The 23681-nt window shown below is 45.8% G+C and overlaps 1 pseudogene across 1 annotated transcript; it reads right to left on the bottom strand.

Annotated features, from left to right (window-relative positions):
* Positions 1-2682: 2682 nt before the first annotated feature.
* LOC144600997 (interferon-induced protein with tetratricopeptide repeats 5-like) lies at positions 2683-16122 on the bottom strand (annotated as a pseudogene). Its single transcript, XR_013548210.1, has 2 exons — positions 16051-16122; positions 2683-6481 (listed from the first exon to the last, which is right to left on the bottom strand). The product of XR_013548210.1 is annotated as an interferon-induced protein with tetratricopeptide repeats 5-like (transcript).
* Positions 16123-23681: the final 7559 nt, after the last annotated feature.

Raw genomic sequence — 23681 nt, 5'->3', positions numbered from 1 at the left:
CTCTGACAGTGGACGAGGCCTGGGACAGAAAGGTCTGTGTGGGAATGGGACGGGGAATTAAAGTGTTAGGCAACTGGGTGATCAGGTAGGTCCAGGCGGACTGAGCGAAGGTGATCACCCAGTCTACATTTGTAGTGTATAAGAGCCGGTGTATAAGAGTCCACACCTTGAACAAAGGATACAGTCGATGAGGTTGGAGGAGGTGCAAGTGAACCTCTGCCTAACCTGAAAGGACTGTCGGGGTCCCTGGACAGAGTCGAGGGAGGAGGTGTAGGGACAGGTGTTGCATCTCCTATCTGGGGAGGGGAATGGTTCAGGTGGGTAGGGATGAGTTCACCAGGGAGTTGCAGGGGCAATGCACTATCCTGGAATCTCGATTGCTGCCACAGAATCTCCTCTCTGTCCCCCTAACTAATATGTTTCCTATCACAAAGGCTCTGCCTGACATTACCCTTCCTTGCTGTGTCTCAGAGCCTGACTTGGTGCCACAGACCACACTGCTACTGCTAAGCACCCCTGACCGGTCATCTCCCCCAACAGTATGCAGAAGTGTGTACCTGTTTCAACGGGGAATGCCCAGTGGGTCTCCAGCACACTTTGTCCACCCATCTAATCTTTTGCTTTATCTTCAGCATGACCACCTTGCTATGACTTCATCGATGAAGCTCGCGTTCTTGTGGATGGTCCTGAGGTCAACCAGCCACAGCTCCAGGTGCCTAATACTCTCTGTAAGGTGTTGCATCTGGCCACACCACCCACATGTGGTCATCAGGGATACCAGAAATTTCCCTGGCCCCTATTCTGCCAGCATGTCATTTTTCCACCTTCCATCTCTACTGCTCTAAAACCAAGAGTAAAAACCACAACAATTACTCACAAGGAACAGCAGACCATTTACCTTTACCTCCTGTTACCCTCTGCTCAGCCTTTACTGAGCCTCCTTGAGCTAAATCCACAGCACTTGAAATACAGCCTCACACTGACCCTCAACACAACACTTCACCTCCACACAGCCCCTCTCAGAGCATACGGCTCACTAAATGATACTCTTTGTCTTCTGGGTATTGACTGCCCAATTAGCCAATTTATTGGCATTCAATTAGCCAATCGAACAACTACCTTTTGAAATCTCCCACTGCTGCTCCGACACTGAAATACACTTGTTAGATGTTGAAAGAGATTCACCATGTTACAGGTTACCCAAACAAACCTACAGTTGTATTGTAGAAAGTATCCTAACTGGTTGCACCATGGCCTGGTATAACAAATCCCTAACGGCTGCGGCTCTCTGGCAGTCTGTTGTCTTTTTTTCTTTTTTTTTGTTTGTGTCGGTGTTGGGATGGTTTTTGTTTCTGTTTTTGGCTGTGTATGTGTGGTGGGGGTGTGTGGTGGGGGTGTGGGGTGGGGTGGGGGGGGGGGTGTGGGGTGGGGTGGGGGGGTGGGGCGGGGGGAAACCTTTATTTTATTAGGTCTCTTCCCCGGGGCGCGGCTCGGCTGCGGGCCTTAACATTGCCGGCGCAGCTCGGCTGCGGGACGTTTCAGTGCCCGGTGCGGCTCGGCTGCGGGCCTTAACATTGCCGGCGCAGCTCGGCTGCGGGACGTTTCAGTGCCCGGTGCGGCTCGGCTGCGGGCCTTAACATTGCCGGCGCAGCTCGGCCGCGGGACGTTTCAGTGCCCGGTGCGGCTCGGCCGCTGGACTTAACATCGCCCGGTGCGGCCGCGGGACGTTTCAGTGCCCGGTGCGGCTCGGCCGCGGGACGTTTCAGTGCCCGGTGCGGCTCGGCCGCTGGACTTAACATCGCCCGGTGTGGCCGCGGGACGTTTCAGTGCCCGGTGTGGCCGCGGGACGTTTCAGTGCCCGGTGCGGCTCGGCCGCGGGACGTTTCAATGCCCGGTGCGGCTCGGCCGCGGGACGTTTCAATGCCCGGTGCGGCTTGGCCGCTGGACTTAACATCGCCCGGTGTGGCCGCGGGACGTTTCAGTGCCCGGCGCGGCTTGGCCGCTGGACTTAACATCGTCAGCGCTGTTCGGCCGCGGGACGTTTCAGTGCCCGGTGCGGCTCGGCCGTTGGACTTAACATCGCCCGGTGTGGCCGCGAGACGTTTCGGTGCCCGGGGCGGCTCGGCCGGGGGGCCTTCCATCCCCTTGCGGGGGCTGTGCGTGTCGTTTGCCTCGGTAGGGGTCGAGCTGCCTGTCCGTGGGTGCGGGGGGAAGAGAGGGGAAGTTTTGTTGCCTCCATCACAGTGTGGGGTGTTTGGAGTCACTGTGATGGATGTTTGTGTTGGGGTCGGGTGTCCTGTGTTCTTTTCTTTTTGCTGTATTTTGTGTGACTGCTGAAATTTCGCTCGGTGTTGTGCCGAGTGACAATAAAGTGTTGTTATGTTATGTTATGTTATGTTATGCACCTGAATGGAGGCTGCTGCAAAGTGGTGGTTCAGCCCAGACCAACGTGAGCACAGTCATCCTGACCATCAAAAGCATCTACGTCAGGTGTCACCGCAAGAAAGCAGCATCTGTCCTCAAGGGTCTCCACATTGGGGCTATGCCAGTGTGGATGTGTCCAGGTTCAGGAACAGCTCCTTCCCTACAGCCATCAGGCTATTAAATGATACACTATTGTCACATGTACTTGGGCACAGTGAAATTCTTTATTTTGTATACAATACACAAAGACTCGCCACGTTTCTAGCCAAAGTTACTAAGTATAACGAATTATATTCATGTTATAGTCATTTTAGTATAAAGTATTACAGGAATGCCATTTGTCAATATCCACTGTTGGGGATGGTCACATGAAAGGGTTAATGTTTCCATTAATCACTTCCAATTTCTGGTTCCATTATCAATCCGTTGGTATTTTCAAAATGGATTCGATCTTTGCAGCAACATTGTCCTTGATTATTAATTATTATGCCTGATAATGTAAACTTGAATCTTTCCTTTGTCAATAATATCATCTCTTGACATCCCATTAATGATCCTGGTCTCCTCCCCTCCCCTCCCCAACAGACCCCCTCCCCAGCCTTTCCTCCATCACTCCCAGCAGCACGATGCACACTTTAGGGATCTGTTGTTTGTGTTCCTTTGATTTGGTTGAGGCAGAGCCAATCTCTGCTTTGAAGCTTTAATTAATACACATGTCAATGTAGGACATCTTATAATGATCCTGAAAATGAAATTATTCCAAAGTTATAATTGTACATTGAGAAACAAGAAAAAATAAAGAGTAAAATGATGAAGGTGAAAGACTCAGATGTGACAACTTGCCAGAAGCCTCAACGATATGTCTCCATTTGGTTCCACATGCTGCCATTTCCCAATTCCCATCTTTCCAGGGCCCTAGTGAGACCGCACCTGGAGTACTGTGTGCAGTTTTGGTCTCCAAATTTGAGGAAGGATATTCTTGCTATTGAAGGTTTACCAGGTTAATTCCCGGAATGGCGGGACTGGCATATGTTGAAAGACTGGAGTGACTAGGCTTGTATACACTGGAATTTAGAAGGATGAGAGGGGATCTTATCGAAACATATAAGATTATTACGGAGTTGGACACGTTAGAGGTAGGAAACAGTTCCCAATGTTGGGGGAGTCCAGAACAAGGGGCCACAGTTTAAGAATATGGGGTAGGCCATTTAGAACTGAGATGAGGTGTTCTGCAGCTGTGGCTCACCGGCAGTCTCTCTGTCTTTTTTTTGTTTTTTTTGTCTGTCATCGTTTAATGTACGTTTTGTTTTATTTTTAACTCTGTGTATGTGGGGGGGTGGTGGAGGGGTTGGGGGAAACCTTTTTTCAAATCTCCTCCTCAACGGAGATGCGACCTTTACTGTGTCGTATCTCCGTTCGCGCTATGGCCTAACATCGTGGAGTCGGCGGCCTCCAGCTGGGATCGACCTTGAAGACTCCGGTCACAGGGCCTGGACTTACCATCTCGGAGGCTTCGGCCGTGGGCCCTGCAGACCGCAACATCGGGAGCTCGCAGGTCCCTGGCTGGTGACCGGTTTTTGGGAGCTCCAGCCATAGCAGCTTCAACCGCCCCGAAGTGCGAGGTAAGATTGACCCGCTCGCAGACCCTTCATCGCCCTGCGTGGCTCGGCCGCAGCACTTTCCATCGCCCGATGGGGGCTCAGGACTTTCATTGGCCTGCTTGGCTCGGCCCTGGGACTTTCCATCGCCCAGTGGGGGCTCAGGACTTTCATCGGCCTGCTTGGCTCGGCCCTGGGACTTTCCATCGCCCGGTGGGGGCTCAGGACCTTCATCGGCCTGCTCGGCTCGGCCCTGGGACTTTCCATCGCCCGGTGGGGGTTTCAAAAAGTTGGGAGCCTCGATCACCTCGTGGCACCACGGGAGAAGAAATCAGGAGGAGATAAGACTTTGCCTTCCATCACAGTGAGGGTGTGCCTAGAGCAATCACTGTGATGGCTGTTTGTGTAAAAATTGTGTAAAAATTGTATCTGTGTGTCCTGTGCTTTTTGTTGTCTACTGCCGGACCCTGACGTGAGAGGACGCTGGCGTTGTTTATTCGCCGCTTCTCCGTTAGGATAGTTTGTCTGTTTGTTTTTATGTTTGATTGTTTATGTAAAGCGCTTTGAGCACCTGATAAGGCGCTATATAAAATAAATGCTTATTATTATTATTATTATTATGAGGAAAAACCTTTTCAATCAGAAAGTTGTGAATCTGTGGAATTTTCTGCCTCAGAAGGCAGTGGAGGCCAAATCTCTGAATGCATTCAAGAGAGAGCTGGATAGAGCTCTTAAGGATAGCGGAGTCAGGGGGTATGGGGAGAAGGCAGGAACGGGGTACTGATTGAGAATGATCAGCCATGATCACATTGAATGGCGGTGCTCGCTCGAAGGGCCGAATGGCCTCCTCCTGCACCTATTGTCTATTGAAACACAAATTCCACACTTACACAACCAAATTCCATTTGATTGATGTGCTTGAGGTGTTATTATTTTTAAAAGTAGAATAATTTTTTTAAATCTTTAAATGAAGCGCAAGATCATTTTTGAAAACTTCACACTCATAAGTAAAGCCTTCATTCAAAGATGCTATCAGAATATAATTAGTGAAATACACACATCACCAAAGCTATCCGCAGATCAGATGAAATTGGTGCATATTATAAGCATCCTTGTGGTCCTCAAAGGTGTAATTCTGAAAGTGCACGCAGATATTCTTCATTCTCATGATCAATCTCCAAGGCCTTTTCAAAGTATTCAATAGCTTTGGACTTGTTCCCATCCAGCTGATATGTTAACCCTCTGACACCAAGAGCTTTGCTGTCACGTGGAGCATAGTAAAGTTTATTATCTGCCCACTTCTTCAATTCCTTCTTACACAGTCTCCGTTCTCTTGAATCATATTCAATCTTCACTCCTTTCAGAAATAGGCTGATGGCACTTGATTCCGATCGTTTCTGGTGCAGTTCAAATGACCCAGCCTTTAAACATATCAGCTGTGTGTTTTCTGGACGGATGTCCTCCAATTTCAACAGATCATTGTAGATCCCCTCTGCCTCAGAATACTCTTCATTTCTTATGCAAATATCTGCGTAATCCAGCTTTGGTCGAACAGCACTCCTCGGACGGCACTCAGAGGCTTTCCAAAAATGATATTTACATTGACCGATCAACTCAGCTTGCTGCCCAGGATTTCTATTATCACGATTGATCAGTTTAATTCTATAACACTTTCCAATTTGGTGGTGTGAGAAGCACGAGTGTGGAGTTAATTCTAACGCTTGCTTCAATAGATTGATTGCTTTCTCCACTGCTCCTTTGCTTCTTCCTTTTTACTGAGTCCTTTCAATTTTAAGGCCAGCAGCACCATGGCCATTGCATCATCTGGATCCAGCTCCAGTACACGTCGCAAATACTTCACTGACTTACTCCGTCCATGACTTTCTGGCGTTCCAGAAAATGCTTCCAGACGAAACAGAACAGTTGCTTTGCCCATGATCCACTCTGTGTTATTGGGATCTTCCCTCAGAGCTTTCTCAAAACATTCCATAGCCTCCTCATAGTATGAAGCATCAGAACTCAACAATGACCATCCCTTCTCCCCATACACTTCAGGTATCATTGCTGTATAGCGAGGGCCATCAGTGAGTGGTTTACAGATCATCTCCAGCTTGTCGAGGTAGGACTGGGCCTCGGTCAGTTGTCCCATGTGGTAATGCACCCAGGCACAGTTTCCACAGGTGATGATGCTGTTTCTTTCAAATGCATCTTTGTGGTTCTCCCTCAGAATCCTGTCAGCTTCTTTTAAGTTTTGAAGAGCTTCCTCACAGTTGCCTTGCAGGCAGTTTACAAAAGCGAGTTGGTTGTAGGATGTGGCTTGATATTTATCTGCAAAGATTGTGGCATCGTTTAATCGGTACACCATATCGTCCAAGTCAAGGGTCTCCTTCTGTGGGCCCCACGTGAAGTGACACTCAAGCTGATCGAGCTTCTCTTTCACCAAATCTCTCATTCTGCTGCTGCAAGAGAATAAAATTCATCAAATTCCATGTCAGGCAAGTCTGTCTCCCAATCTCACAAATAGTCAGCAGACCAGAGAAGCTGCATTTGGTTATTTTGTCATTGACCTGAAGCAGTCTCCAGGCAAGACTCTGGGATGGTGTGTTGCCTCCCTGATGCTAGAGCCAATGATGATTGGGAGAGAACTGGATATTCTGAGAGGGAAGTCTCCAGAGATCCTTGTCCATGTTGGTGCCAATGACATATTTAGGAAGGGAGATCAGGTCCTGCAATGTTGGGAGTTGGGTAGTAGGTTAAATGTAGGACCTCCAGGTTGTCAAGGATCCCCCTCTCGCCTCATGAGTGTCAGTGAGGTGGGCAATGGAGCAGGTCAGCAAGTGGATGGACTAATGGGAAGGTGGAGGTTATGGAAAGTAAGTTGTAAAGAAAGGACAATCAGGGACAGGTTAATGAACATGGTGAGGCTGAGGGGCTGAGCTGTGTTTATTTCAATGCAAGTAGTATTTTGGAAACTGTGGTTGAGTGTAGGGCCTGAATCAGCTTGGAGCCTGTATAGAACGATGATGTTGTGACCATGACCACATTATGGTCGCTTGGTTATGAAAGGGACAGGACTGGCAGTTTAATGCTTCAAGGTTTAGATGTTTCAGACGTGATAGAGAGAGAGGGAGGTAAAGGAGGTGGAGGAGTTGCACTATTAATAAGGTAGAATGTCACAGCTGTACACAGGGAGGACCCAGTGGACAATCCATCCACTGGGGAAATGTGGTTGAGGTGAAAAATAAGGAAGGTGCAATCATTCTGATGGGATTGTACTATAGGCACCCCAACCACCAGGGGGGGTAAACGAACAGATGTGTAGACATGTTATGGAAAGATTTAAAAGCAACGTTGTTGTCGTGGCGGGTGGCTTAGATTCCCCAGCATTGACTGCTTCTAACAAGAGGAACTGCAACAGTACATGCAACAGTCCTGCAACAGTGCAAGAGGAACTGCAACAGTGCATGCAACAGTCCTGCAACAGTGCAAGAGGAACTGCAACAGGACATGCAACAGTCCTGCAACAGTGCAAGAGTAACTGCAACAGTACATGCAACAGTCCTGCAACATCCCTGCTGTATTGGGGCAACCAGAGTTGCATGCAATACTTCAAATGTGTTGGAGGTGGCCGGATGTGGGTGGATTACAGTGAATGTCGGTAGTGTATCGCAGCCCAGTGGGCGACGCTTCCCCCGTGAGTGGCCGGATCGCTGGCAGCTCACCCCCACCTCACACATGGCTGTGCTCCAATAATATTCTTCCTTTGTGTTTTTTTCAACCTTTTAAAACTGCAAAAACCATTATTAACTCACGGGCCGATGGATTTAGGGGATAAGGGGTATATAGAGATGATTATTATTAACAGATATATAAGGTTAAGTTGGTTGAAAAGAATTGAAATATAATTTAGGTTGTACGCTAACACATTATAATTAATGAAAAGGGGTATAAGAATATTAGAACACCATAAACTTGTGGGAAGAAAGAGGCGCTAATGATCTGGAAACGTTCCAGAGGTTTGGGCTGGAAGATGGTTGTATTTAAGATAAGAAACGCAACCCCTTGAAACAGGCTGGTAATCAAGGTATTGATGAATACTGTATATTTGGACAGAGACAGGGCAGGTGTTCTCAGGTTTTTGAATTGTAGGACTCGGGGATACCGAGCAAGTAACACAGAAGGTTTAAAATTGGGGTAGAAATGAGAACACTTGAAATATTAAGGATTAAGGAGTCCCTTAGATATATTAAGAAAGATTAAGATATAGTCAGAGGAAACGGCTTGTAGTTATAAATCCTATAGTATTCAGGTGGCTGAACTCAATGTATAATTCCATCTACGGAGGTCTATCAATTTTTAGCCATCATAGATGGCTTCTTGTATTTAGGGTATCACCTTTTTGATACCTTAAAATCACGTGTTTTTTTTTTGTTTTTTTTTTTGTAGCATTTACTTTTATTTAATTATTTTTCTTGTTTTCATCACTATTTTTCAACACACCTTTTTCTTCTTCTTAAGGAGGTTCAATATACGGAGGAGAGGTAAAATAATGTCAGAAGTGTGGGATGATACCCACATACACAAAAGGCTGAGGTACCTAATTACACCACAGGAAATAAAATTACTAAAACTTATTTATAATGCAGGACAATAAGGAAAATAAGAATGGAGGAGTCACATTTTGTAGTTGGAATATTAGGGGTGCGAATGATCCAATTAAAAGGGGCAAAATTATGGCCCATTTAAAATCTTTGAAGGTGGATATAGCGTTCCTGCAAGAAACGCATACGAAACTACAAACACAGATGAGATTTAGAGCAAATTGGATAGGCCAAATGTATCATTCGTCATTTACTGCTAAAGCCAGAGGAACGGCTATTATTATTCGGAAAGGTATACCGTTTATATTAAAGAATACAATATCTGATAAAGAAGGAAGATACACGATAGTGGCGGGAGAAATTTATTCCACGCCACTCACTTTGATAAATATTTACGCTCCAAACTTTGATAATCCCCAATTTTTTAAGAAAATTATGGATCAAATAGATGAGTATAATTTTCAAAATATAATATTAGGGGGGGATTTTAACTGTGTTATAGATTCATATTTAGACAAATCAACAAAATTTAGGAAGGGTAGTGCTAAATCCAAGTCTAGTGAATTCTTAAATACTTATATAAAAAATACTAATATAATAGATGTATGGAGAATAGCTAACCCAACTGGAAGGGAATATTCGTTTTACTCATCAGTACACAAAACCTATTCAAGAATTGATTATTTTTTAGTGGACTCAAAACTAATACCATATACGATTAATTCTAAATACCACAATAGTATTATTTCTGATCACTCCCCGCTGACTTTTACTTTAAAACTTGAGGGAATGCCAGGTACAAATTTTTTTTGGAGATTTAACACACAAATAGCTAACGACCCACAAGGTTATGAGTATTTAAAACAACAAATGAAATTTTTTTTTGAAATAAATGAGACACCAGGGATTTCACCATCTTTATTATGGGAATCTTTTAAGGCTTTCATTCGTGGAGTTATAATTTCGTATCAAAGTTTTCTAAATAAAAAAAACAGGACAGAACAAGGGACGTTAGAAAAGGAAATTAAATTATTAGAATTAGGAAACGCAAAAGACCCAACAATAGATAAACATAATAAGATAACATTACTGAAATTTAAACTTAATCGAATATTATCGGCAAGAGTAATAAGATTATTTCAGATCACAAAACAAGTACAATTTGAATTTGGGGATAAACCACATAAACTTCTAGCATGACAATTGAAGAAACAAGAAAAGGAAAAAACAATTAGTAAAATCAAATCAGAGAACGGGGAACTATTAACTTTACCTAAGGACATTAACAAAAGGTTTGCTCAATTTTATCAAAATTTATATACATCTAAAACTAACATTGAAGACAATAAAATTATAAATTTTTTAGATAAGTGTAACTTGCCAAAATTGGATATCTTAGAACAAGAGGAATTAGGAACCCAGATTACAAGTGAAGAAATAAGAGAAACAATAAAAGAATTGAAAAATGGGAAGACTCCAGGGCCTGATGGTTTTAATAATGAATTTTATAAAAGATTTCAGGAGTTAATGGCCCCACGATTACTTAAATTATACAGGTACGCTTTTACCGATAAGAAATTACCAGAAACTTTAGCAGAATCCACAATTATGCTTATACCAAAAAAAGATAAAGATTTAGAAGATCCGGGCTCGTATAGAGCTATAGCACTGTTAAATACAGACCAAAAAATTTTAGCAAAGATTTTAGCAAGAAGATTGAGCAAATATATTAATAAATTGATAAATCAGGACCAAACGGGGTTTATACCCAAAAGACAATCATTTAACAATTTGAGACGACTTTATAATATAATGTATTCACATAAAGGGGAAAAGGAAGACTTAGCAGTTATATCTTTGGACGCAGAAAAAGCATTTGATCAGGTAGAGTGGCAGTATTTATACATAGTACTCCAAAAATTTAATATAGGAGATAATTTTATTAGATGGGTAAAATTATTATACGATAAACCAACAGCAAGAATATTAACTAATAATACGTTGTCTCAAAAATTCCAATTATCACGGGGCAATAGGCAGGGATGTGTTTTATCACCCCTGCTATTTGCCCTTATGATAGAGCCACTGGCGGAAAGGATAAGAACTCATCCGAATATTCATGGATACAATACTAAGGACTCTAATAATAAAATTTCATTATACGCGGATGATATACTTTTATATATTACAAATTCAAAAACGAGTATCCCGAACGTATTAAATGTAATAGAGGAATTTGGCTCCTTTTCTGGATATAGAATAAATTGGAATAAAAGTGAAATTATGTCATTACATCCTCAGAAAGCGAATCATCTATTAAAATTTCCATTTAAAATTGCAACGGAAAAATTTAAGTATTTAGGTATTCAAGTTACCAGAAGATATAAATCATTATTTAACGCTAATTTTAGTCCTCTGTTAAATAAATTGAACGCTTTGATTATATTTTGGAAAACGCTCCCACTATCATTAATTGGCAGAATAAACGCTATCAAAATGATAGTGCTACCACAAATATTATATTTATTTCAATCCATACCAATATATATACCAAAATATTTTTTTTTTAAACTAGAGTCTAATATTACTAATTTTATATGGGACTACAAAGCACATAGAATTAAAAGAAATCATTTGTGTAAACCTAAAGATGTAGGGGGACTTGCACTGCCTAATTTTTTATATTATTATTGGGCAGTGCATATTAAGAATATTATTTATTGGTTGGAGTGTCCTTCTCAACAGATGGAATGGATAAGAATGGAAAAAGAGGATTGTCTGCCTTATGATTTAGGAGCGATCCTCTTCTCCCCGATAAAATTGAATAATATATTATATAAGAAGAATCCAATTATACACAATATAATTCGAATTTGGAAACAAATAAAATTAAATTTAAAATTAAGAAACTTATCTTCATTAACACCAATAGTGAATAACCCGGTATTTAAACCAGCTATTATGGATAAAACATATAGACAATGGGAAAGACAGGGAATTAAAAAGTTGGGTGACATGTATGAAACGGGAAATTTATTATCATTTCAACAATTAAAATCAAAATTTAATCTCAATAATAACCAATACTTTAAATATTTACAGATATGTGACTTTATAAAAAAATATATACCAAGATCACAGAATATAATGATAGACCCACTGGAAGAAGCAATGAATATTAAGGCGGACTCACAAAAATTAATATCATATCTATATAACAGTATTCTTAATAGAGAATTGCCTTCAACAGAGGCAATTAGAGAACACTGGGAAAAAGAATTACTGATAAAAATTTCTAAAGAAACATGGGAGAGGTATTTGATATACATACATAAATGTTCGATTAACTCTAGACATAATTTAATCCAATTTAAAATATTACACAGACTATATTACTCAAAAGTTAGGTTGAATAAATTTTATTCAAATATCTCACCCATTTGTGATAAATGTCTTTCACAAAATGCCAATCTCACACACGCTTTCGTTTCGTGCATAAAACTTCAAAGTTTTTGGGGTGATATATTTGATATATTTACTAGTTTATTTAAGACAAAAATGGAACCTAGCATGGAAATGATTATCTTTGGCGATGTAAATAAATTAAATATATCCCAAATCTCATTTTTTAATTATGGTTTAATAATAGCGAAAAAACTCATACTTAAATTGTGGAAAAAGTCTATTCCACCAACACTTAAAATGTGGATTGGTAATATGTTGGAAACAGCACATTTGGAAGAAATGAGACTCCTCCTAATAGAAAAAAAAGACCAATTCTTATCGAGTTGGTCTCCATTTATTGACCTTGTGGAATCATGCGGTGTAATATCAGCATAAAATTAAAATTCGGGGTTTGACTGAAAATTGATTAAGAATATTAAAAAAAAAAAAAACATCGATTGGTTGCGTGGGAGAATCTCCTCTCTGCTTTACTTTTGCACATTTCCTTTTTTTTTTTTTTTTTTTTCACTCGATACTCACTAATTTATTCTTTACTCTTCACTACTTCTTTCTTTCTCATTTCTTTTTAAAAAGGAAGTTGTACAAATAATGTTTTAATAATTCTTGGCACCTGTAAAAAGGAACCATTAAAATGTAATGTGCTTACTTCCAAAAAAAACCCAAAAAAACAAAAAAAAAACAAAAAACTCACGGGCCGTACAAAAACAGGCAGCGGGCCGGAATAGGCAGGGGTTGCTGATCCCTGCTCTAAACCTTTCCCATCTATCCTAGACATTAAAGACAAGAGGGTAATTAAGGAGACGGTAAGACTGCTGAAGGATAAAGGAGGAATATTGTGCTTGGCATCAGAGGATGATGGAGTCTGAGGAGGGATCTTGGTGTTAACTCCCAGAAAGTGGCAACGCAGGTGGATAGCGTGGTCAAAGTGTCTTCATCGGTCATGGCATTGAATATAAAGGGCAGGAAGTCATGTTACAACTTTGTAAACCTTTGGTTAGGCTGCATTTGAAGCATTATTGCTATTCTGTTCATCTCATTGTGAGATGCAAATGTGAGTGCTCACAATCACGATGCTAGAGACAATCTAGAGAAACAAGTATAGTTTATTTGCAAGTCTGCAGAGTTGGGTGTCTCCCCTGTCGAGACACACCGAGGACTGCGCTTGCCTAATGAAATAAATGAATATTACTGTATGATGTGGAAGGCAACAGGGGCGGGTGACAGTAGATTGTGCACCTCAGTGCTCCGATTGGAAGGAGCCCGAAGGGGAGGAATTAAAGGTGTAACAATTGAAACTTGTTCTACAGTTGTACCGGGCCCTGGTGAGACCGCACCTGGAGTACTGTGTGCAGTTTTGGTCTCCAAATTTGAGGAAGGATATTCTTGCTATGGAGGGCGTGCAGCGTAGGTTCACTAGGTTAATTCCCGGAATGGCGGGGCTGTCGTATGTTGAAAGGCTGGAGCGATTGGGCTTGTATACACTGGAATTTAGAAGGATGAGGGGGGATCTTATTGAAACATATAAGATAATTAGGGGATTGGACACATTAGAGGCAGATAACATGTTCCCAATGTTGGGGGAGTCCAGAACAAGGGGCCACAGTTTAAGAATAAGGGGTAGGCCATTTAGAACGGAGATGAGGAAGAACTTTTTCAGTCAGAGAGTGGTGAAGGTGTGGAATTCTCTCCCTCAGAAGGCAGTGGAGGCCAGTTCGTTGGATGCTTTCAAGAGAGAGCTGGATAGAGCTCTTAAGGATAGCGGAGTGAGGGGGTATGGGGAGAAGGCAGGAACGGGGTACTGATTGAGAGTGATCAGCCATGATCGCATTGAATGGCGGTGCTGGCTCGAAGGGCTGAATGGCCTACTCCTGCACCTATTGTCTATTGTCTATTGAAACACTTGTCCTTGGACTGTCACCATTTGTTCTTGCGGGTTTTTTTCTCTAGCCGAGCACGGTCTGGTCAGTTATTTCTCTGGGTCCCTTTGTTTAGTCGAGCATGGTTGAGTCAGCTATTTCTCAGGATCCTTAGTCTAAATCAATTATCCCTTTTTACCCCTCTCTCACATCATTACAGGAAGGATGTGGAGGTTTTGGAGAGGGTGCAGAAGGGGTTTACATGCATGTTGCCATGATTGGAGGGGATTAGCTGCAGAGTTTGGACAACATTGGATATTTCTCTGGAATGCAGGAGGCTGAGGGCTGACTCCATACAAGTTTATAAAATTACTAGACCAAGTGGACCAGTTGGGCCCATTCCGCGTAGAGGGGGGACAGGGAAGGGGAGAGGGTGTCACTGAGTGAGGCCTGGACCCAAAGCCTCTCCAGTATTGTAGTGCCCTCAATACCCCCACTCAATCTCCCTTATCCCCCCCCTCCTCCCCCCACTGACCCACTCCATCCCCCCTACCCACCCCCACTTGCCCCTCCCCTGCCCCACCTCCACTTGCACCTCCCCCAAGCCCTGTCTCCACCCCCATTTCCCCCTCCCCACCCCTATTCCCCCCTCTCCCTCCCCTCAACCCCACACGCCCCCACCTCCCTCCCCTCCCCCACTCTCCCTGCCCGCACCGCTCTCTCCCCACCCCCAATCTTCCCTCCTCCCCACCCCCTCTTCCCTTCTCCCCACCCCCACCCTGCCCTCCTCCCCACCCCCACTCTCCCCCCACTCCCACTCCCTCCGCTCCCCACCTCCTCCCCCCCACTCTCTCCTCTCTACCCCCTTTCCCCACCCACCCCCACTCTCTCCTCTGGGACGGGCGGCGGTGCATGGAGGGGGGGGCATTAGTGAAAGGTCCAGAGGGGGGGGGCATTAGTTAAAGGTCCGGGGGGGGGGGGGGAGAGCGCATTAGTTAAAGGTCCAGGGTGGGGAGGGGGGGCGAGAGAGCGCATTAGTTAAAGTTCCAGAGTGGGGGGGGGGGGGGGAGCGCATTAGTTAAAGGTCCGGGGGGGGGGGGGGGGGGGGGGGGAGAGCACATTAGTTTAAGGTCCAGCGGGGGGGGGGGGGGGGGGGGAGCGCGCCCTGCCTCCACCCCTATTTCCCCCTCTCCTCACTCCCACCTCCCTCCCCTCCCTGAACATCCACTCTCGCTGCCCGCACCCCACTCTCCCCCCCACCCCCAATCTTCCCTCCCCCCACCCCCACTCTCCCCCCCACCCCCAATCTTCCCTCCTCCCCACCCCCACTCTTCCCTCCTCCCCACCCCCACTCTCCCCATCCCCACTCTTTCCTTCTCCCCACCCCCACCCTGCCCTCCTCCCCACCCCCAATCTTCCCTCCTCCCCACCCCCAATCTTCCCTCCTCCCCACCCCCACTCTTCCCTCCCCCCCACCCCCAATCTTCCCTCCTCCCCACCCCCACTATCCTCCCACACCCCCACTCTCTACTCCCCCCACTCTCTACTCCCCCCACCCTCTCTTCCCCCACCCCCCCAACTGTCTCCTCCCCCACCCCCCTTTCCCCCCCACCCCCAGACTCTCCTTCCCCCCACCCCTTCTCCCCTTTCCCAACCCCACTCTCCCCTGCCCCGCACTGTCCCCCTTCCCCCCCACCCGCACTCTCTGACCCCTGACCCCCAACCCCCTCACCCCCACCCTCCCCTGCCCCCTACACCCACTGTCCCTCTTCCCCCACCTCTCCTCCCCCCACTCCCACTCCCCCCAACTCCCTTCCCCACACCCCCACTCTCTCCTCCCCCACAGTCTGAAGAAGGGTCTCGGCCCGAAACGTCACCCATTCCCTCTCTCCTAGATGCTGCCTGACCTGCTGAGTTACTCCAGCATTTTGTGATACCTTCGATATGTACCAGCATCTGCAGTTATTTTCCTAAACTACCGTGCCGGTCGACGTTACCATTCTGAGCTGTTCAAATTAATTTCAAATTGCTCCACTAATTTTCAGTAGACCACATCCTCAATAATAATCTGCAGGTAAACTTAGACACAGTAGGAATAGTCCTTACCTCATTATGCTGCTTGGATGGAAAACACTTTATACTCCTTTCTCAGCTCAAGCAGTACTTTCTCAGGTTGAATCAATCTCAAAGTGTTCTGAATGTTGTGCCTGACTGTTCCTTTATAGTTTCAACTATTCCTGACTGGGAACAGAAACTGAAACTGAAACTCAGACGTGTAATGACAATGCTGAATAATTAAAGGGAAAATTGCGAAACCACACAAATACCTTTATAAACAACACTTCATCAAAGGTTCAATGTAATTGTTGTTCTGAGCATTGAGGGTCTAAAGACCTGGAAGGGCTCCTTGCTTTTGCAGGTGAGCTGGTGGTCTTTGGTTTGAAATCTACATCTTCAGCCTGAGCCTGGGCCTGGAGAGGGTTCCTGTGATGTGGCGACATCCTGCCTGGTTCCTGTACCAAAGAGGACATGTCCCAGCTCCTCCAATGACTACAGACCGGCGGCATTGGCTTCACACATCTCCAGTCCCTGGAGAGCCTGGTGCTCACTCACCTGCGACCCCTGGTTAAACCCTACCTGCACCCCCTGCAGTTCACTCACCAAACACAGATGGGTCATCATCCACCTGCTCCATCGTTCCTCTGCTCACCTGGATAAGCCGGGAAGCAATGTGAGAGTCATGTTTTTATACTTCTTTGTGAGAGTCATGTTTTTTAACTTCTCCAGTGCTTTAAACACCGTCCGGTATGTAAAAACATACAAGGAATTTGATTTGTCATACAGTCATACCAAAAAAGCAACAAGACACACTACTACACAAAAATTACCATAAGCATCCACCACAGTGCACTGTGATGGAAGGCAATAACGTGTCCCTTTCTTTCCTCCTTTTCTTCCGCGTTGGGGCAGTTGAACCATCCGTAGTTGGGGCGCTCGAAGCTCCCGTGTCGGGATGACAGAAGCTCCCGTGTCGGGGGGGTTGAAGCTCCCACGTTGGGCGGTTGAAGCACCCGTGTCGGGGCTATCGAGGCTCCCACGTCAGTACGGCTGAAGCTCCCGTGTCGGGGCTATCGAGGCTCCCACGTCGGGGGGGTTGAAGCTCCCGCGTTGGGGTGACTGAAGTTCCCGCAATCGGTCGAAGACAGAAGCTCCCAAGTTGGGGCGGTTGAAGCTCCCGCGATAGGGGCGGTCGAAGCTCTTGTGGTTGGAGCTCCCGAAGTCGATCCCTAACCAAGGGTCCGCTAGCTCCACGATGTTGTCCGCAGGCCCCCACAGTTGGCACACCCAAAGTCGACCCGCAGCAAAGGGACTGCCAGCTCCACGATGTGAGGCCGCAGTGTGGACAGAGGTACGATACGGATAAAGTCGCATCTCCATCGAGGAATGAGATATATTTTGAAGACCCTACCTACCTGCGACTCGCCTTCAAGGAACCATGCACCTGCACTCCTGGATCCCTCTCCTCCACAACACTCCCCAGAGCCCTACCATTCACTGTGTAGGTCCTGCCTATGTTAGACTTCCCAAAATGCAACCTCACATTTCTCTGTATTAAATTCCATCAACCTCAGCCCACCTGGCCAATCGATCAAGATCCTGCTGCAATCTTTCACAACCATCTTCACTATCTGTAAAACCACCCACTTTTGTATCATCTGCAAATTTTGCATCATCTCTCGAGTTACTCTTTTCCCCCTTATGTATTAATAATATCCTGGGATTATTATTAATGCAATCTGCCAGAGCTATCTCCTGGCCCCTTTTTGCCCTTCTGATTCCTTTTTTTAGTTGACTCTTTAGTTCTTGAAACTGGTCCAGCTGTCTGTACCTGTCGCATGTGTCCTTCTTATTCTTGACCATTGCCTTAATTTCCCTGGTCTGCCAAGCTTCCTTACGTTTGCCTGCCTTGCCCTTCACTTCATAGGGACGGGCATATCAGCTTTTTCCAGCACATTTTTAAGAATATCCCACTTAGCTGATCTTCCTTTCCCCTCAAATATGAGGACCTTACTTCTGACTGAGAGTCAGGAGAGAGGGAGATTACAGAGATATGATTGGGTAACGTATGAAAATGAGACATCAAAGGGGATGCAATTCAAGGAAAATGAAGAATGTATAAGATGGGGGAAGGTGACAACGAAGCATACAAAGTGTAAGAAAATAACTGCAGATGTTGGAACAAACCGAAGGTATTTATTCACAAAATGCTGGAGTAACTCAGCAGGTCAAGCAACATCTCAGGAGAGAAGGAATGGGTGACGTTTCGGGTCGAGACCCTTCTTCAGACTGATGTCAGGGGGGGCGGGACAAAGGAAGGATATAGGTGGGGACAGGAAGACAGTGGGAGAACTGGGAAGGGGGAGGGGAAGAGAGGAGCAGAGGAACTATCTAAAGTTAGAGAAGTCAATGTTCATACCGCTGGGCTGCAAGCTGCCCAAGCGAAATATGAGGTTGTTCCTCCAATTTCCGGTGGGCCTCACTATGGCACTGGAGGAGGTCCATGACAGAAAGGTCAGACTGGGAGTGGGAGGGGGAGTTGAAGTGCTCAGCCACTGGGAGAGCAGATTGGTTAAGGCGAACTGAGCGGAGGTGTTGAGCGAAACGATCGCCGAGTCTGTGTTGGTTTCACCGATGTAAATATGTTGACATCTAGAGCAGCGGATGCAATAGATGAGGTTGGAAGAGGTGCAGGTAAACCTCTGTCTCACCTGGAAAGACTGTTTGGGTCCTTGGATGGAGTTGACGGGGGAGGTAAAGGGACAGGTGTTGCATCTCGTGCGGTTGCAGGGGAAAGTACCCGGGGATGGGGTGGTTTGGGTAGGAAGGGACGAGTGGACCAGGGAGTTACGGAAGGAACGGTCTCTGCGGAACGCAGAAAGGGGAGGGGATGGGAAGATGTGGCCAGTGGTGGGGTTCCGTTGTAGGTAACGGAAAGGTTGGCGGATGATATGTTGGATCCGCTGGCTGGTGGGGTGGAAGGTGAGAACGAGGGGGATTCTGTCCTTGTTACGAATGGGGGGAAGGGGAGCAAGAGCGGAGCTGCGGGATGTAGAAGAGACCCTAGTGAGAGCCTCATCTATAATGGAAGAGGGGAAGCCCTGTTTCCTGAAGAACGAGGACATCTCGGAAGCCCTAGTGTGAAACACCTCATCCCGGGCGCAGATGCGGCGTAGACGGAGGAATTGGGAGTAGGGGATAGACCTTTTGCAGGAGACAGGGTGGGAAGAAGTGTAGTCCAGATAGCTGTGCGAGTCAGTGTGTTTATAGTAGATGTCAGTCACTAGTCTGTCTCCTGTGATGGAGATGGTGAGGTCCAGAAACGGGAGGGAGATGTCGGAGATAGTCCAAGTATATTTAAGGGCAGGATGGAAATTGGAAGTGAATTGTATGAAGTCAGTGAGTTCTGCATGGGTACAAGAGGTAGCACCAATGCAGTCATCGATGTAGCAGAGGTAGAGTTCGGGGATGGGGCCAGTGTACGTCTGGAACAGGGATTGTTCGACGTACCCTACAAAGAGGCAGGCATAGCTAGGGCCCATGCGAGTGCCCATAGCTACGCCTCTGGTTTGGAGGAAGTGGGAGGAGTCAAAAGAGAAGTTGTTGAGGGTATGAACCAGCTCTGCTAGGCGGAGGAGAGTGTTGGTAGATGGGGATTGGCTGGTTCTATGGTCGAGGAAGAAACGGAGGGCTTCGAGATACAAAACTGGGTGGTTTTGCAGATAGTGAAGATCTGCAAGAATTGTGTCCAGGTGCAGCTCCTGAATGGACGTGTGGTGGAGTTGGAAAAGCAGCTGGATGACCTCAGGGCCATCCGGGAATGCGAGAGTTTCCTGGACAGGACCTACTGTGAGGCTGTCACGCCAAGGGTCCAGGTCGAGCGAAGGTGGGAGACCGTTTCAAAGGGGAGTAAACATGGACCACAGGAGACCCCGTGGCTGTGCCTATTGCAAACAGGTAAACCTTCTTGGGAGCTGTTGGGGCAGAAGACGGTTCCAGTCCGCGCAGCGGACAGGTCGGTGGCTCCAATCCAGGCAAGGTGACTCGACGAGGGAGACCGACGTCGGGCAGAGCCATAGTAGTGGGTGACTCCATTATCCGAGGTGCGGACAGTAGATTCTGTGGTGACAGGCGGGACTTGAGGATGGTCTGTTGCCTCCCTGGTGCCAGGGTTCAAGACATCACGGAGCGGCTTCAGAACATCCTAGCGAGGGAAGGCGATCAGCCGGACGTAGTTGTGCACGTGGGCACGAATGACGTCGGGAGGAAGAGGAAGCAGGTACTGCAACGTGAGTTTAGAGAGTTAGGAAGAAGACTGAGAAGTAGGACTCCGAGGGTGGTTATCTCTAGATTGCTTCCTGTGCCTCGTGCTAGTGAGGGCAGGAACGGGAAGATTGGGGATATGAATGTATGGCTGTGGGGCTGGTGCAGGGAGCAGGGAATTAGATTTATAGACATTTGGGCTTAGCTCTGACAGTTGAGGCCTAACTCTAGACAGTTGTGATGGCCCAGGACAGAAGGGTCATTATAGAAATGGGGGGGGGAGTTAGTGTTTAGCAAACTAGAGATGTAGGTAGGTTTAGGTGGACTGAGCGGAGGTGATCAGCAAAACGATCACCCTAACTGGTGAATGGAAAATGGGGTCATTTTCCCAGTGGCAGACAGTGACTCATGGGGTGTCTCAGGGCACCAAATATGGACAGATTCAGGGGAAGGAACAAGATGTAAGTAAATATCACAGATGACACAAGGTTTAGGGGCTGACGTCTGAATCTGTCCATAATTGAGGCCCAAACAGGAGCCCTGTGGCAATGTCACTGTTGGAGTGATGTGGCTGGTGGCAAGTGAGATATATTCAGGTGGTATTTCACACCACACCAATTCTTCCTGCTAGATTTCAAACCAAAGACTACCAGCTCATCTGCAAAAACAACCCCCTTCCAGGCTCAGACCATCAATGCTCAGAACAGCAATGACATTGAATCTTTGATGAAGCAATGATTATAATGCAATTTTGCCTTTAATTACTCAGTGTTGTCATTACACGTCTGAGTTTCAGTTTCTGTTCCCAATCAGGAACTAGGTGAAACTATAAAGGAGTTTCACATTCAGAACACTTTGAGATTGATTGATACTGCATCTGCCATTCATTGTGTACAGCTTTGGTCTATTGTGTACAGTTTTGGTCTCCAAATTTGAGGAAGGACATCCTTGTAATTGAGGCAATGCAGCGTAGGTTCACGAGATTGATCCCAGGGATGGCGGGACTGTCATATGAGGAAAGATTGAAAAGATTGAAAAGGCTTGTATTCTCTGGAGTTTAGAAGGATAAGAGGGGATCTTATAGAAACATATAAAATTATAAAAGGACTGGACAAGCTAGATGCAGGAAAAATCTTCCCAATGTTGGAGGAGTCCAGAACCAGGGGCCACAGTCTTAGAATAAAGGGGAGGCCATTTAAAACTGAGGTGAGAAAAAACTTTTTCACCCAGAGAGTTGTGAATTTGTGGAATTCTCTGCCACAGAGGGCAGTGGAAGCCAAATCACTGGATGGATTTAAGAGTTAGAGCTCTCGGGGCATGTGGAATCAAGGGATATGGGGAGAAGGCAGGCACTGGTTATTGATTGGGGACGATCAGCCATGATCACAATGAATGGCGGTGCTTGCTTGAAGGGCCGAATGGCATATTTCCTGCCTCAAGCATGTCCAATCCCTTAATAATTTTATAAGATTCTATAAGATGCCCTCTGATCCTTCTAAATTCCAGTGAATATAAGCCCAGTCTTTCCATTCTTTCCTCATATGACAGTCCCACCATCCCAGGGATTAACCTTGTGAACCTACACCTCAATCCCTCAATAGCAAGAATGTCCTTCCTCAAATTGGGCGACCAAAACTGCACAAAATACTCCAGGTGTGGTCTCACCAGGGCCCTGTACAACTGCAGAAGGACCTCTTTGCTCCTGTACTTTACTTCTCTAATTATGAGGGCCAACATGCCAATAGCTTTTTTCACTGCCTGTTAAACTTGGATGTTTACTTTCGGTCACTGATGCACAAGGACACCCAGGTCTCGTTGTACTTTCCCTTTTCCTAATCTTACATCACTCAGTAATAATCTGCCTTCCTGTTCCTGCCACCAAATTCAATAACCTTACATTTATCCACATTAAACTGCATCTGCCATGCATCTGCCCACTCACACAACCTGTCCAAGTCACCCTGCATCCTTATAGCATCCTCCACACAGTTCACACTATCACCCAGCTTTGTGTCACCTGCAAATTTGCTAATGTTACTTTTAATACCTTCATCTAAATCATTAATGTATGTTGTAAATAGTTGCGGTCCCAGCACCGAGCCTTGCGGTACCCCACTAGTCACTGCCTGCCATTCTGAAAGGGACCCATTAATTCCTATTCTTTGCTTCCTGTCTGCCAACCAATTCGGTATCCATGTCAATACCCTACCTCCAATACCATATGCTTCAATTTTGCCCACTAATCTCCTGTGTGGAACCTTACCAAAGGATTTCTGAAAGTCCAGATACACTACATCCACTGGCTCTCCCTTATCAATTTTACTTGTTACATCCTCAAAAAAATCCAGAAGATTAGTTAAGCAAGATTTCCCCTTCATAAATCCATGCTTTTACTGCTATCCAAATATATCTATTACATATTTAATAATTGACTCCAGCATGTCAGGCTAACTGGTCTATAATTCCCTGCTCCCCCGTGCCGGGCGATCTACCCCGGGTCGGGACTAGTCCAACCTCGTGCAGCTTGGAGCTCCTGACCGATCTCTACCCAAGACTGCGAGCCCCTCGATGGTGACATCCCAGGGTTGGAGTGTTGATCCCACGCAAGAGATTGCAGACTCAGATGGTAAGTCCACAGCCCCGCGGTGGGGCTCAAAGTCAGTCTCGAGCAAGGCGGCCAGCTCCACGATGTTAGGCCGCAGAGCGACCGGAGGTACGATCCGGAAAACAATCGCATCTCCGGCAAGGTAAGAGATTGAAAAAAGGGTTTCCCCCGACCCCCTCCCTCACCCCCACATAAAACAAACCAGAGAATATTAACACAAAACTCACCAAAAATAACAAAAAGAGTTTGAAAATGACAGCCAGACTGCAGGCGAGGCTGCCATTGTGTGGCGCCCCCTGGTGTTGCTATATATTCTTTATATCTATTAAAATCTATTAAAAAATAGGTCTGACAATTTTATCCATATATCTCCTATTTTGAACGCTAGTAATATGCACTGGAAAATTTATCTCAGGCAAATTCCATTGGATTTCTTCATGAATCCACACTATTATTTATTCAAAGAACTCTATCAGAACATAACTTTTTTTTCCCCATAAAGCCATAGAAACATAGAAAGATAGAAAATAGGTGCAGGAGGAGGCCATTCGGCCGTTCGAGCCAGCACCGCCATTCATTGTGATCATGGCTGATCATCCACAATCAGTAACCCGTGCCTGCCTTCTCCCCATATCCCTTGATTCTGCTAGTCCCTAGAGCTCTATCTAACTATCTATAAAAATTCATCCAGTGAATTGGCCTCCACTGCCTTCTGTGGCAGAGAATTCCACAGATTCACAACTCTCAGGGTGAAAAAGATTTTCCTCATCTCAGTTTCTCATCTTCAGTTATCTTCAGTGACTGCTAATTT

Source organism: Rhinoraja longicauda, chromosome 16 (genome assembly GCF_053455715.1).
Source record: "Rhinoraja longicauda isolate Sanriku21f chromosome 16, sRhiLon1.1, whole genome shotgun sequence".
NCBI lineage: Eukaryota > Metazoa > Chordata > Chondrichthyes > Rajiformes > Arhynchobatidae > Rhinoraja > Rhinoraja longicauda.
The sequence above is the reverse complement of the archived record's forward strand: the minus strand, read 5'-3'. Positions and strand labels throughout refer to the sequence as shown.